This window comes from Lontra canadensis, unplaced genomic scaffold, assembly GCF_010015895.1.
Source record: "Lontra canadensis isolate GAN:19392208 unplaced genomic scaffold, GSC_riverotter_1.0 scaffold34, whole genome shotgun sequence".
Taxonomy (NCBI): Eukaryota; Metazoa; Chordata; class Mammalia; order Carnivora; family Mustelidae; genus Lontra; species Lontra canadensis.
In genome coordinates, this window is record NW_022631028.1 from 13,514,203 (window position 1) to 13,527,765 (window position 13,563).

The window sequence follows — 13,563 nt, forward strand, 5'->3', positions numbered from 1 at the left end:
AAGGGTAGGAATGATCTTTGGAAGAATAAGTTGGGAGAGGTAATTTATTTATTAAGGCAACAAACTCATGCTCTTCCCATGCTCTTATAAACAGGAAAATACTTGGCATGCTGTCCTGAGGATTTTGAGTTTGAATCCTGCCAACAATACTTAGAAACTGTGTGACCTTGGAAAATGTAAATAACTGTTATGAACAGTAACCCCCTGTATCAGTAGTGAAAATACTACCTGTTTCACTCAGCCACGGGGAGTGGTTTGGAGGATAAAATAATACAAAGACCATGACCTTTATGAAACATAAAGCAGTCATTTCATTTGAGTTTTGTTATTATATATAGAAATGGGGTCTTATTCCTGGATCTGAAAGAGACATCCAAACATAATCTTTAATTCTACAGTTGAAGTGGTAGATCTAGAGGTTACATAAATCAACCAGATTTGGCGATCAAGTCAGTAACAGAAATGTTTAAGGACATCTGTGTTTGTGGCAAAAACACAATCTCTACCATGGACTAAAAACACATAATCATACAGATATGTGCACTAAAAGAACTTAATGAAATTCAAACCCATTCATGACAAAAACACTAAAAAACAAAACCAAAACAAAACACACACACACACACACACACACACACACACACACAACTCTAGAAAACTAGAAATAGAAGATGTGATCGTTATTTTTTGCGTTAGCTTGGCCGAGCCATGGTGACCAGATATTTGGTCAAACATTCTTCTGGGTGTTTCTGTGAGGGTGCTTCTTAAGTAAGGTGAATTAATATTTAAAAATCTATATATTTAAGAGAGTAGAGGATTCCAGGATGGAATGCAGATAGTGACCAAAAAATAAACAGTAGTAAAAATGTAAGGAATAGGGGCACCTGGGTAGCTCAGAGGGTTGGGCTTCTGCCTTTGGCTCAGGTCATGGCCTCAGGGTCCTGGGATGGAGCCCTACATTGTACACCCTGCTCAGGGTGGAGCCTGCTTTCCTCCTCTCTCTGTCTGCCTCTCTCCCTGCTTGTGATCTCTCACTCTGTGTCAAATGAATAAATAAAATCTTTTAAAAAGAATGTAAGGAATAACCTCACTGAAGGGGGGTAGGAGAAAATATGCTGACCTAGGTAAAGTTATAGATAAGTAGAAACTCTAAGACTAAAATTAAAAAGTTATGAAGAAAGTACATACACACTGTATTCTAGTTAGTATAATTGTTTTCCATGGGGTAGAGTTGATAATTCTGAAACCATTATACATGTGCACTGGAATTGAAAAATTAAGTAAATTGATGGTAGATGGTGAGAGATAGTTTTTTCATTGCTAGAGTGGATCATTCTAGCCCTCCCATCTTGCTTATCTGTAACCTCCCACTGCAACAATGAAAAACCTGTCTCCCACCATCCAGAGTTTGAAAAATCAGAATGAAGTTTTATTAACTTACTGCCAATACATATGGAAATATATAGAAATATTTATAGATCCATACATATGTAGAGAGAGATATATGGAAACACATTCTATACATTTATAGAAATGCTTACAGATTATATAATAATAACATGTATATATACACACATATATATGGTATACATAAAGACAGAGAGGGGGAACCTGGCCGGCTCAGTTGGAAGAGTGCACAACTCCCGATCTTAGGGTTTTGAGTTCAAGCTCCACACTGGTTGTAGAGATTACTTAAATAAATATATTTTTTTAAAAAAGAGAGAAATAGATAAGTATACACACATGTATTTCCTAACTCTTATGAACTGAGAGGGCCTAGAAGAAACCATACTCTAGGAACAACAATGAACCTACCTGATATCCAGATCTTGGTTTCCAGCACCATTTTCCAATAAAAGGTACTAGTACTATTTGGAGAACATTCTGACTCTAGGGCTGGAATAGGAAATATACAATACTCAAAAACAAGGAAAATCTGATAAACTGTAACAGTCATGAGGAGCCTAATGATACTTGACACTTCATGTCATGTGCTATCTTATCTTCCAAGGGATTCTGAAACAGTAAAAGTTGTGATGAAGGAACTGTACCAACTTAAGATGTGAACAGTCGGGGAAACTACATGTGGGATATATTGCAACTGTCTGTATTATCTTCATGACTTTTCCATAAATCTAACACTATTCTAAAATTGAAAGCTTATACATATCAGCTATGTGGAATCAATTGTGTTACTTAAGCTGCCTGATAATTACTTTCTTATTTTGTAAAATATAATAATCCCAGGTATGCTGTTAAAGATTATATACATAAATTCCTTATCACATTTCTTGGCACATCATAGATGTTAACAAATATTAATTATTTTTCCTTCTTTCCACATGTAATACAGTACAATCCAAAAGACATCCATTTCATCTTTTTAAAGGAATGGTTTTCTTTTTTATTTTAAAGAAGATCCATTGTTTTCAACAAGAATACTTAATATTATATACTACTGTAAAAATACCTTTTGGAGACTTCTTGGATATGGCAACAACAGCAGTAATTACAGGGATCAATTGCAGTCTGTCCCTATCTTATGAGAACTTTTCTATGGTATAATATAGACTGCTCATTGTTACAGTTTATCAAATTAGACCATCAGCATTAAGCCTGTGATCAGTTCCCTTACTGGGGACTGGAGCAGTGATATTCAGGGACCTGTTCATAGTTGACTGAAACTAAGAAGGATAAGTAGAAATTACATAGGGACCAAACACTTCCAGAGAAAAATTCAATTGAGGAAAAACATAAAATAAGCAAAGACAATTTTAAGCATTACATAGAGAATTTAGGGTATGCAAACACAGTATTCTTTAAGTAAATGGAGTAGTAACACAATATAATTAAATAATAGAATATTTTAATTATCTAGAAATAATTTCAAACTGCCTAAGGTAATATTATCAGAAGTTCATAATAAGGCAGAAATAATTCCATTTAAAAAAAATCAAATTTACATGAAGAATATCCAAGGTAAAACAGAGTCATCTGGTTTTAAAGTTAATTTTTTTCTGCCATTTAGTGTAATTAATCCTCTCCAAGTACAGAAAGTCAGTGTTTTATATATGGCTGCCATAAATAGTGGAGAAGTAAAAATACTTACAAAGTAACAAATATAGGAATAGCCTTAATTTTTAAAAACACATCCACATATTATTTTACTTTCTTCTCAACAAACACATTTTGAGTCATATTGGGCCCCATTTCCATTTTACACTGTGTGAGGAGCTATGTGTGCACTGTGTGAGGAGCTATGTGTGCACTGCTAAATACTCCTGATGTGTCCCCCACCACTGTATAGTTTACAGGCCACTGGGGTTCAAGATGAAGATAACACAGAGGGTTAGTGGTTTGTCTGACAAGGAAAACTCAACTCTAGGCTTCTTTAGTTTTATTATTTTGCAGACCACTCTAGCAGATTATTACCTGCCAGATTAGTGATAGCTGTACATCTGATGTGGTCTCCAGGAGAGGACTCTGCTTCTAAAGACTTGGACATACCAGAATTTACCCTTCTGAAGTTTGACTGGAAAACTGATGACTGTTTTCCAGAAAATGCTCTCTTACTTATTTCTCTTCCCTCTACCCATGGCATTCAGGCAGTGAGGTCAATGGTTTAGGTTTATTACTTACAGAGGACTAACTTGGCCAATTTCTATAGAAAACGGCAGTGCAGTTGAATGTAGTTACTGCAATCATCCCCTTAAATACTAAAATAAGAAAGAATAAATGAATGTATAAGAACATTTTTTTTATAATTGTGTTTTGAAGCTCATATTTTTTGTTCATTTTAAAGCATATATTGAAATTGTAGCAGTTCATTTGATCTTCCAGATAAACATTTTGGGACAAAAGATTTGCACTTGATATATCAAGAGTTGACCTTTTTAACACATGTCTACATTTATAAAAGAATGGGAAGATATTGACAGTCTGTATGTATTTTAAGCAGTCATTTAGCCTGTCCATTATTCCAAATAACTGGTTTGATTTGTTTCATTTATATTTGACTGGTCAGTTCAATCAAAATGGTTGAACTATTCTTGACATGCAAGGCAGAAATGGTGTCATTGACTTATTCATGTTCATGAGTGTATCGTAAACAACTGAAAGTGGGCTTTATAAACCTTTCACAACCAGAGAATTAAGTGTCCCATGGGAGAAGTGGTTTGAAAATCAAAGCACAACCAAGCAAAAAATGTGTTTTGATTTTTAAGTGCAAAGTCCAAATTTGTTTTTAGTTTGCCTCGAAACCTCTTTCAGAGTTTTCCTCCTAAAACTCTTCCTTCCCTTGTGGGATCATACAGAACATGTTTTGACATCTTAGTCATTTCCATAACAACAGATTACAGAAACAAGACAAGCAGTCAAACAAGTAAAATGGTTTGAATTTAGAAACTGTTCTGGATCACTATGAAGAATGACGTGGAATTGTATCCTTCTTGTAGGGGGAAAAACTGCGGATCTTTTTTGCTGTTTTGATAATCTGTTGAAGGAAAAACCACTGAGACTTTTAAATGTAATCTTAGCATGCTTTTAAAAATGTTATGTTGTTTATTATATCTTGATACATTTTAATTTCCCCCCCCCACCCCTTCTTCCTGCTATGGCATCCCAGCATGGTTCCTGCTAAAGTTGTCAGTTGGGATGTGAATGTTAAATTATCAGGATTGACTTGTCAATATTGCTAAGAGGAAAAGGTGCCAATACTTCATCCTAGCAGTTATCACTCGCATTTCAAAAAAAACCCCGTATTGAAAACATCTGTTTTATTATGCAAAAGCTGTTCTACGATAAGTGGCTATTTGCATTTTGTTTTGTTTTCTGGGGTTTTTTTGTTTGTTTGTTTAAGTTTTTATTTGAATTCCAGTTAGTTAACATACAGTGTAATATTAGTTTCAGGGATACAATATAGTGATCCAAAATTTCTCTACAACACCCAGTTCTCTTCATACACTCCTTAATCCCCATCACTTATTTAACCCAACTCCAAACCTACCTCCCTTCTCCTAGCCTTCAGTTTGTCCTCTGCAGTATTTTTAAAATAAATTCAACATAGCCAAAGCATTAGGAAACGTAAATGTTGGGTTGAATTTATTGAAGAAGGGTCAGTTTATTCACAATGGTTGACCCTGCTTGAGTGGGTAAGCAGCCTCAATTATTTCCTCCTATGGGGAAGAGCCTGGGTTCTAGTGTGTAATACACTGGGATTCAACCCTCAGTTAGAAATTTACATACTGACAATACTGACTATAAGAAGGGTACTTCACCTCTTTGAGTCATACTTACTTCACTGATAAAATAGAAATAATAATATCCACTTCCAAAGATTACAGTGATGTGCCTTTAAACCAAAAACTTGAAAAGTTCTAATTTTAGCATTTATCATTTTCTATGTTGAGTCTATTACACCAACCTACTACCATTGTAACAACAATGAATGGGGACTTGGGAAGAGAGAAGTAGGATAAAATCTCAAGAGCCAATATGAACCACTTCCAACACGTAAGGTTCTTAGAACTAATGAATTTAAGACACTAAATCTTAAACACCTGGCACAGTAATAGGTATTTAATAAATAGCTCTTACTGTTAATATAATTATTAGCCAAATGCATAAAGATAAGTAGTCTCTAGGCATCTCTGATCCAAAAACTACAACAGAGGGTTTTTTTTGTTGTTGTTTGTTTTTTAGGATTTTATTTATTTATTTGACAGAGACACAGAGAGAGAGGGAACACAAACAGGGGTAGTGGGAGAGGGAGAAGAAGGCTTCCCACTGAGCAGGGAGCCTGATGAGGGACTCGATCCCAGGACTCGGGTATCATGACCTGAGCCGCAGACAGACACTTAATGACCGAGTCACCCAGGCACCCCCAGAATGGAGGATCTTGACAGTGACTCAAGTTCTGTACCATCCCTAAATATAGAATATTACTTCCTTGGGTAACTTAGTCAACCCTAAGCCCAAAGTTTTATTTCTTTCTAATTTGAACACAGTTGAAGGTGTTAAGCTCAGTGGGTTTCTGATTCCTTCAGCTGATATTTCCAAAGTAATGGTCCAGGGTTATCAAAACCTATTGTGTTAAATAAATGCAAGTGGTGGAGCCAGAGCCATCAGAAAATTGAAGATGTGATTCAGTGGTTGATAGCTCACTTACTTACATCACTTTTAGCATGGCAGGCAATTCTTGCATATAGAATCAGCATGGTGTCAAAATGTATTGGCTAACCCAGGTTTATATGCAGGTTATCACAAACGAGAGCTTTATTTTGGGAACAAATTAATATCCAAACAGCTGTATATAGCTAGAGTGTTTTTCCCCTCTGTAGTGTGCTTGATAAATCATTTATCATGTCAGTGAAGATAAAGTAAAATTTACGTGTCCCACAAGTGTTGTTTTCTGTAGTAAATAATGCTGATTGAACTATGCATCAAAAAAAAATCAAGGTTTATAACCTCTTGGAATACATGCAACTTTCTCTGCATGAAAAATGGAAGGTTATAAATCATAGATAACCACATTGTGCAATAAAATGTGCAAGACCTCCCTTACATTGGATGGAATTCTATCCTATTTATTTGCTTGATTGTATTTTGGCAACTGTAATCTTTATGGAGTAGCTGGTAAGACCTTTCATGAGAGACTCAGCTCCAAAAGTATATTAAGGATTTATTTTACTCACCTCTAATTCTCTTCTACTTGGGGTGAAGGACTCATAAATATGGATCCCCCACATTTTGAATTGCTCAGTGATTTAAGCTGAGAAAAGGAAAAGCCAGCTCATATACCATGAAATTCCATAAAGTCTTGTAAATCAGACTAAGGAAGATAACATTAGGAAATAAGTTGATGATAGCACCAATTTTTTTGCTTTTGATTTCAACTGAGAAAAATTTGAATGTAAAACCTAGTTTTGCTGGAAGAGTCTCTGTGTTCCATAAATATATGGAAGAAAATGTATATTCCAAGGAAAGAATGTATTTTTATCTTTTAATCCTGCCTCTTGATTTTAATAGGCCTGCCCATAGTACTTAGACAATTAGGACCTCATTAGGAGATATTTGCCAGATGCTCAACATTGTACAAAAAAAACCAACAAAAAACAAAAAAGAAAAACCACCAAAAACAAAACAAAACAAAACAAAAAAAAAAAAAAAAACCCACACACAAAAACCCAGATCTCTGCTGAGTATATGCAGGGTAAGATGGCAGATAATACATAACCCCAGACCTTATGGAGTGCACAAATGGGTAACGAAAGAGGGGAATGTATCTAAAGCAAGGCAGAAGACAAGCTTTGCAAGAAAGCTGCTGACAATGTTGTATAAATACTAAATGTCATTGTAGAATCTGGTTTGGCTTTTCAAAGAGTTAACTGATGTGGGGACATGAAAAATGAGATAGAAATTTAACAAATGACAGTAAGGCAGGAGAAGATTATTAAAGTTGAAGAAAACTCCTAAATGAGGGACTTCAAGAGAATTTCTTTTCAAGTTTTAAGTGACAATTTTAGGTTTGTTTTTTTCTGTGTTTTGTTTTGTTTTGTTTTTTCCCCCTTTGACCCTCTCTTGTTTCAGCCCTTTTTTCTGTGACTTGATTCTCTATAGTGGGGGAGTTGTTAAATCTTCACAGAAGGATACCCAACCCTAGATTAGCAGATGCAAAATCAGAAAAGATCTTTGCAGGTTACACTAATGACCTCAATATTCAAAAATTAAATCCAACAAGGTAATGGGAGGATCCCATGATTTGATTTAAAAATCCTGTTCTAGAGTGCTCTCTTCGACAGCACATATACTAAAAATTCTGTTCCAGGGACACTTGGGTAGCAAAGTTGGTTAAACATTAACTGGACTCTTGACTTTGGCTCAGGTCATGATCTCATGGTCATGGGATCAATTCCCCATTGGGCTCCACAATGGGCACAGAGTCTTGTTAAGATTCTCTTTCCCCCTCTCCCCTCCCTCACTCGCCTCCCCTCAACTGACTCTTGAAAAAGAGAAAAGTAAATAAATTATCAGGGCTCAGCTCCAGAGTTCTTGCACTGGCTCCTGTGTCTCTTGCATTCCTTACAACTGCTTCCAGATCCATAGCTGCCTCCATCTACTGCATTCCTTGGGGTTCTTGGGTATCCCTGGTTTCTTCCTCACTGATTCTATTTTGAACACCAACACACTGGACCCTGTGTTTTTGTAAGTGTAATATATATACTTCAATATATGTTGCAGGATAAGAAATTGCCCAGTGAGAGTGAATTCCAAACCAGATCAGACCGAAAGGCTGAAGCAAGAACTTGAATGCCGGGTTAATGAATCAATATATTAAGAGTAGGAAACAGGTGATGCGTGGTATGAATGGTATGGCTGGAAAAAAAAAAAAAAAAAAAAAAAAAAAAAAAAAAACCTGCCTAATATTAGTTTCTTCCACTACCTTTCTGGGGACTTTCAGAAGGTTTTTTTGTTTGTTTTTTTGTTTTGTTTGTTTGTTTTGTGGTTTTTGTTTTGTTTTGTTTTGTTTTTCTTTTCTTGATTCTAGCTCCCTAATAAGTGGGTCAAGAGATTCAGATGCCATAAAGAATGTAAACAGGTTCATTGTTCACTTAAGTGAAACTCTGGCACACAGTGTCTGTGGGAAGTAATGAGAACCTCCTTCACCAATTATCATTATTCTCCCCATGTGAAAAAGCTTTCTTCCTCCTTGCCCGGAGCCTATACTTCTGATAGAGTTTCCAACAGTGTCAAACAGCAAGGCATAATTCCATTAGTCCTGGAACTATTCTTACATATTTATCCCTGCTGGTATTTGTGATCTGGAAAAGGTAGTTTGAATACAGATGAGGCTATATGATATGAATATAGGTTTTCTTTGTTTTTTTATTGTTTGATCAAATTAAATTCTAACTAAAATAACAAAACTCTATTATAAAATGTCATAGTTCTGACCACAGGTTTGGTCTGGTTATAATGTAGGTTGGAGCATGTTGCCCATAAAAACATATAAACTGCCAATTGTCTTATGCCTTCCTAGGTGCCTGACTTAGGATAATTTAGTGAGATAAGATATAAAAGAATTTTGTGAAATGTAGAGACTTTCACCAGCATTAGGCTCTATTGAGTGGAAGTTGTCCTAGGTTTTGAGATTCAATGGCAAGTCTATTATTTGTGTTAGTAAGATATATTCCATGTGAAAATTCCAGATGAAGTGAAATGAACAATTTTTATCATCCATTATGCATACGCTTTCAGAGTTTGCCCATATAAATGAAAGTTTTTGACTTTTATTAACAGGGTCACACAACTGTTTAGGTACAGAACTGGATTCTGACTTCTCTTTTCATGAGATTGTAGGGTCTTTTCTTCCTATCTTGAAAATTTCCCCTCTGAATATTTTATAGAGCTTTATAACACTTCCTACTTCTAGAGTACGGTATTACTAAGAAAAAATATTACTGGTTGAAGTCAAATTATCTACATTATAATATAAAGTTACCAAGATATTGACCCCACACTCAGAATCATATAAGTCTTGTTATTTTAAATGTTATTCAGAGGAAAATTGTTGTTAGCAGATGTGCTTTTTAAAATAAAATAACCAAATTCCATTTTGGACTATCCTTCAAGTTGTTATTTTCTTAGTTTGAATTGAGTACTTGTACTATGCTTGCGTACATCTTCCAAACTTTTATCCTTAATATATAAATGTTGCTTTTACCTTAAAAGTGAATAAGCCAGCAGGAAGGATGAACATTTTTCTCTGTTAAAATACAAAATCTGTAATATCAGATAATCTCATTAGACTGAAATATCATAATGCATAAACATATGGTAAATGATTTTTAATGTGGTATTTCATAACATAAAATATGTTGGGATGACTAGAAATATGTAAATAGATAAAAATAAATACTATGTAAATAAGTATATACTATGTATTATATATACTTACGTAAATAAGTATAGAAGAATAAAATATTATGAAACCATTTCTCATGGAAAATTATATGTACAACATATATCAACAAACTTAAGGAATATATACAAATAAGTATTAAAATAAATATAAAACTGTTTTCCAGGAAAAGGTAATCATAAATGAATGGCTTTTATAAACATTTTGCTATTTTTGAGATATGAAGGCTAAAATCGTATTTTAATATAAAAATACACATACAAAAAAAGAAAAAATTACCTGTGAGCCCACAATTTCCCTATTTTTCTGTCGATTTGTCTGTTTCTTAGTAATCTGTGAAAATCCTTGATAAATTCTACATATAATTCTTCTGTATTGGGAGTGCTCCAAGGCTGTGGTTTGCACTTTTACTCTGTTAATGTAGTGGTTTGCTTAATGAACAGTTCTTAATTTGATTAAGTCCCAATTTATCAGTGTTGTTTTGGATGGTTTGGGCCCCTTGTTTAAGAAATAGTTCGCTACTCTAACCAGTGTATTTTTTCTGAATGGTGCTGTCCACTAGTCACATGTGATACTGAAACCTTGAAATATGTCTAGTCCAAACCGAGACGTGTACTAAGTGTAAAATACACATTGGATATTGGAGATGTAGCCCAAAATAAGTTAATGTCTCAAAATCAGCTAAAGAGCTCAAATAAATTTATTTATCTATTTATTTATTTGACAGAGATCACAAGTAGGCAGAGAGGCAGGCAGGCAGAGAGAGAGAGTGGAGGAAGCAGGCTTCCTGCTGAGCAGGAAGCCCGATGCGGGTCTCGATTCCAGGACCCTGGGAACATGACCGTAGCCAAAGGCAGAGGTTTTAACACACTGAGCCACCCAGGCGCCCCAAGAGCTAAAATAGTTTTTATATTAATTCTTTCATGTTAAAATATTTTGGTTACTTTATTATACATTGTTACAACAAATTTTACCTGTTTCTTTTATTATTTTTAACGATACTCATAGAAAATTTTAACTTACATACAAGGCTCATTTGTGGCTCATACTGTGTTTCTTTTGACCAATGCTATTCTAGAAGATACTTCATTTTAGATTTTATGTTTAGGTCTATTTACATTTAGAATTTATTTTGGAAATGGTATGAAATAGGTTTCAGGATATGTTTGTATTCATACAGATATCCAAATATGCTAGCACCATTTATTGTAAAATCCATAGTTTTCTTCAGTGAATTGCACCGACACCGCTGACGTTAATTAAGCAATCACATTTGAGTATGTTTCTGGACTCTATTCTGCTGATCTTTTTGTCTATCTATACTGTAATAACGATTGTTCTGATTATTGTAAATTTATACTATATTTAAAAGTCTGGGGCACCTGGGTGTCTCAATGGGTTAAGCCTCTGCCTTCAGCTCAAGTCATGATCTCAGGGTCCTGGGATCGAGCCCCGCATTGAGCTCTCTGCTCGGCGGGGAGCCTGCTTCCCCTCTCTCTCTGCTTGCCTCTCTGCCTACTTGTGCTTTCTGTCAGATAAATAAATAAAACCTTTAAAAAAATAAATAAAATAAAAATCTGGTAGATTAAGCCTTCCAACTTTGTTCATGTTAAAAACTGGCTTGGATATGGCAAATCATTTACATTTCCATATAAATTATGGAATTGGTTTTTTTTTTTTGTCTTTTTATGGTGAAAAAATTTATATTTAGGTTTAACTGGCTGGACTCAGTTTAGATGATCCCAATTTTGTTGGCAACATCCAAAGCATTATAGTTAGGAACCTGTCAAACATACATTCTTCTCTCCATCAGGCCTGATCAAGGTGTTGACCTTGGCCACATCAATGCCTTACAGCTTCTTCATAGCCTGTTTGATCTGGTGCTTGTTGGCCTTGACGTCCACAATGAGCACAAGTGTGTTGTTGTCTTTTACTTTCTTTATGGCTGACTCAGTAGTCAGGAGGAACTTGATAACATAGTGATCAAGGTTGTTTCTCCTAGGGGCACTCTTTGGAGGATATTTGGGCTGCCTTCAGAGATGCAGAGTCTTGGGTCATCGGAACAGAAGTGACATGCACTTTTGTTTTTTTGTGTGTGTGTGACTGTGGATGCCTTTCAGCACCACTTTCTTGGCCTTCAAAACTTTTGCTTTGGCTTCGACTTCGGGAAGGGCAGGGGCTTCCTTCTAAGCTTTTGGTGCCATCTTCATAAAAGGGTGGAGTTATATTGTTAATTAGGAGACATGCTGCTAGAATTTTAATTGGAATTACATTGAAGCTATAGAACAAGTTTGTCATGGCATTTGGATAATGTTGAATCTTCTAATATGTGTAGCTTGTGTACTTTAATTTCACCCAATAATTTACTGTATTTTCCAACACACAGGTTTTACACATATTTTTCATATTTTCTTCCCTTTAGTATTTGATGCTTTTAGTTGCTGTTGTGGATGATATTTTAAATTTTTTAAATTTGAAGTATATTTGACATGTAACATCTTAGTTTCAGGTGTACAACATAATGATTCAATATTTATATACATTGCTAAGTAAGTGATCACCACATAAGTCTATTTAATATCCATTACCTTACATAGTTACATTTTTTTTCCTAGTAATGAGTACTTTTAAGATCTACTCTCAAAAAAAACCCCAAAACCAAAAAATAATAAATTTTTTAAAAGATCTACTCTCTTAGAAACTTTCAAGTATGCAGTACAGTAGTATTAACCACAGTCATTATGTTGTACATTACATCCATGTGACTTATTTATTTATACCTGGAAGCTTGTACCTCTTTACCCATTTTATACATTTCTCCCATCATCCATCTCTGGCAACTACCAGTCTCTTTTCTGTATGTATGAGTTTGGGTTTTTTGTTTGTTTTTGTTTTTTAGATCCCACATATAAGGGAGAACATATGGTATTTGTCTTTTTCTGTCTGACTTATTTTCTCAGCATAATTCCTCTGACATCCGTCTGTCTATGTTGTCACAAATGGTAAGATGATATTCTTTTTTATTGCTGAATCATACTCCAGTGTATGTATGTGTGTGGGTGTACCACATTTTCTTTATCCGTTTACCCATTCATTCATTGATGGACACTTAGGTTGTTTCCATATCCTGGGTATTGTAAATAATGCAGCAATGAATATGGAAGTACATATACCTTTACAAGTTAATGTTTTCATTTTCTTTGGATAAATACTCAGAAGTGGATTGCTGGATTATATAGTAGTTCTATTTAAAAGTGTTTAAGGAACCTCCATAGTGTGTTCCACAGTGGCTGTGCCAATTTACATTCCAACCAACAGGGTTCAAGGGTTCCCTTTTCTCCACATCCTTTCCAACACTTGTTATTTCATGTCTTTTTAATATCTGCCATTCTGACACATGTGAAGTGAAACCGTTTTTGACTTGGATTTCCCTGATGATTAGTGATGTTGAACATTTTTTCATGCGTCTGTTGGCCACCTGTATGTCTTCTTTGGAAGAAGGTCTGTTCAGATAGTCTGCTCACTTTTAAATTGGTTTGTTGTTGGTTTGGTTTTGTTTTCTGGTGCTGTTGAGTTGTATGAGTGTTTTATATATTTTGGATAGTAACCTCTTACAGATATATGATTTGAAAGTATTTTCACCT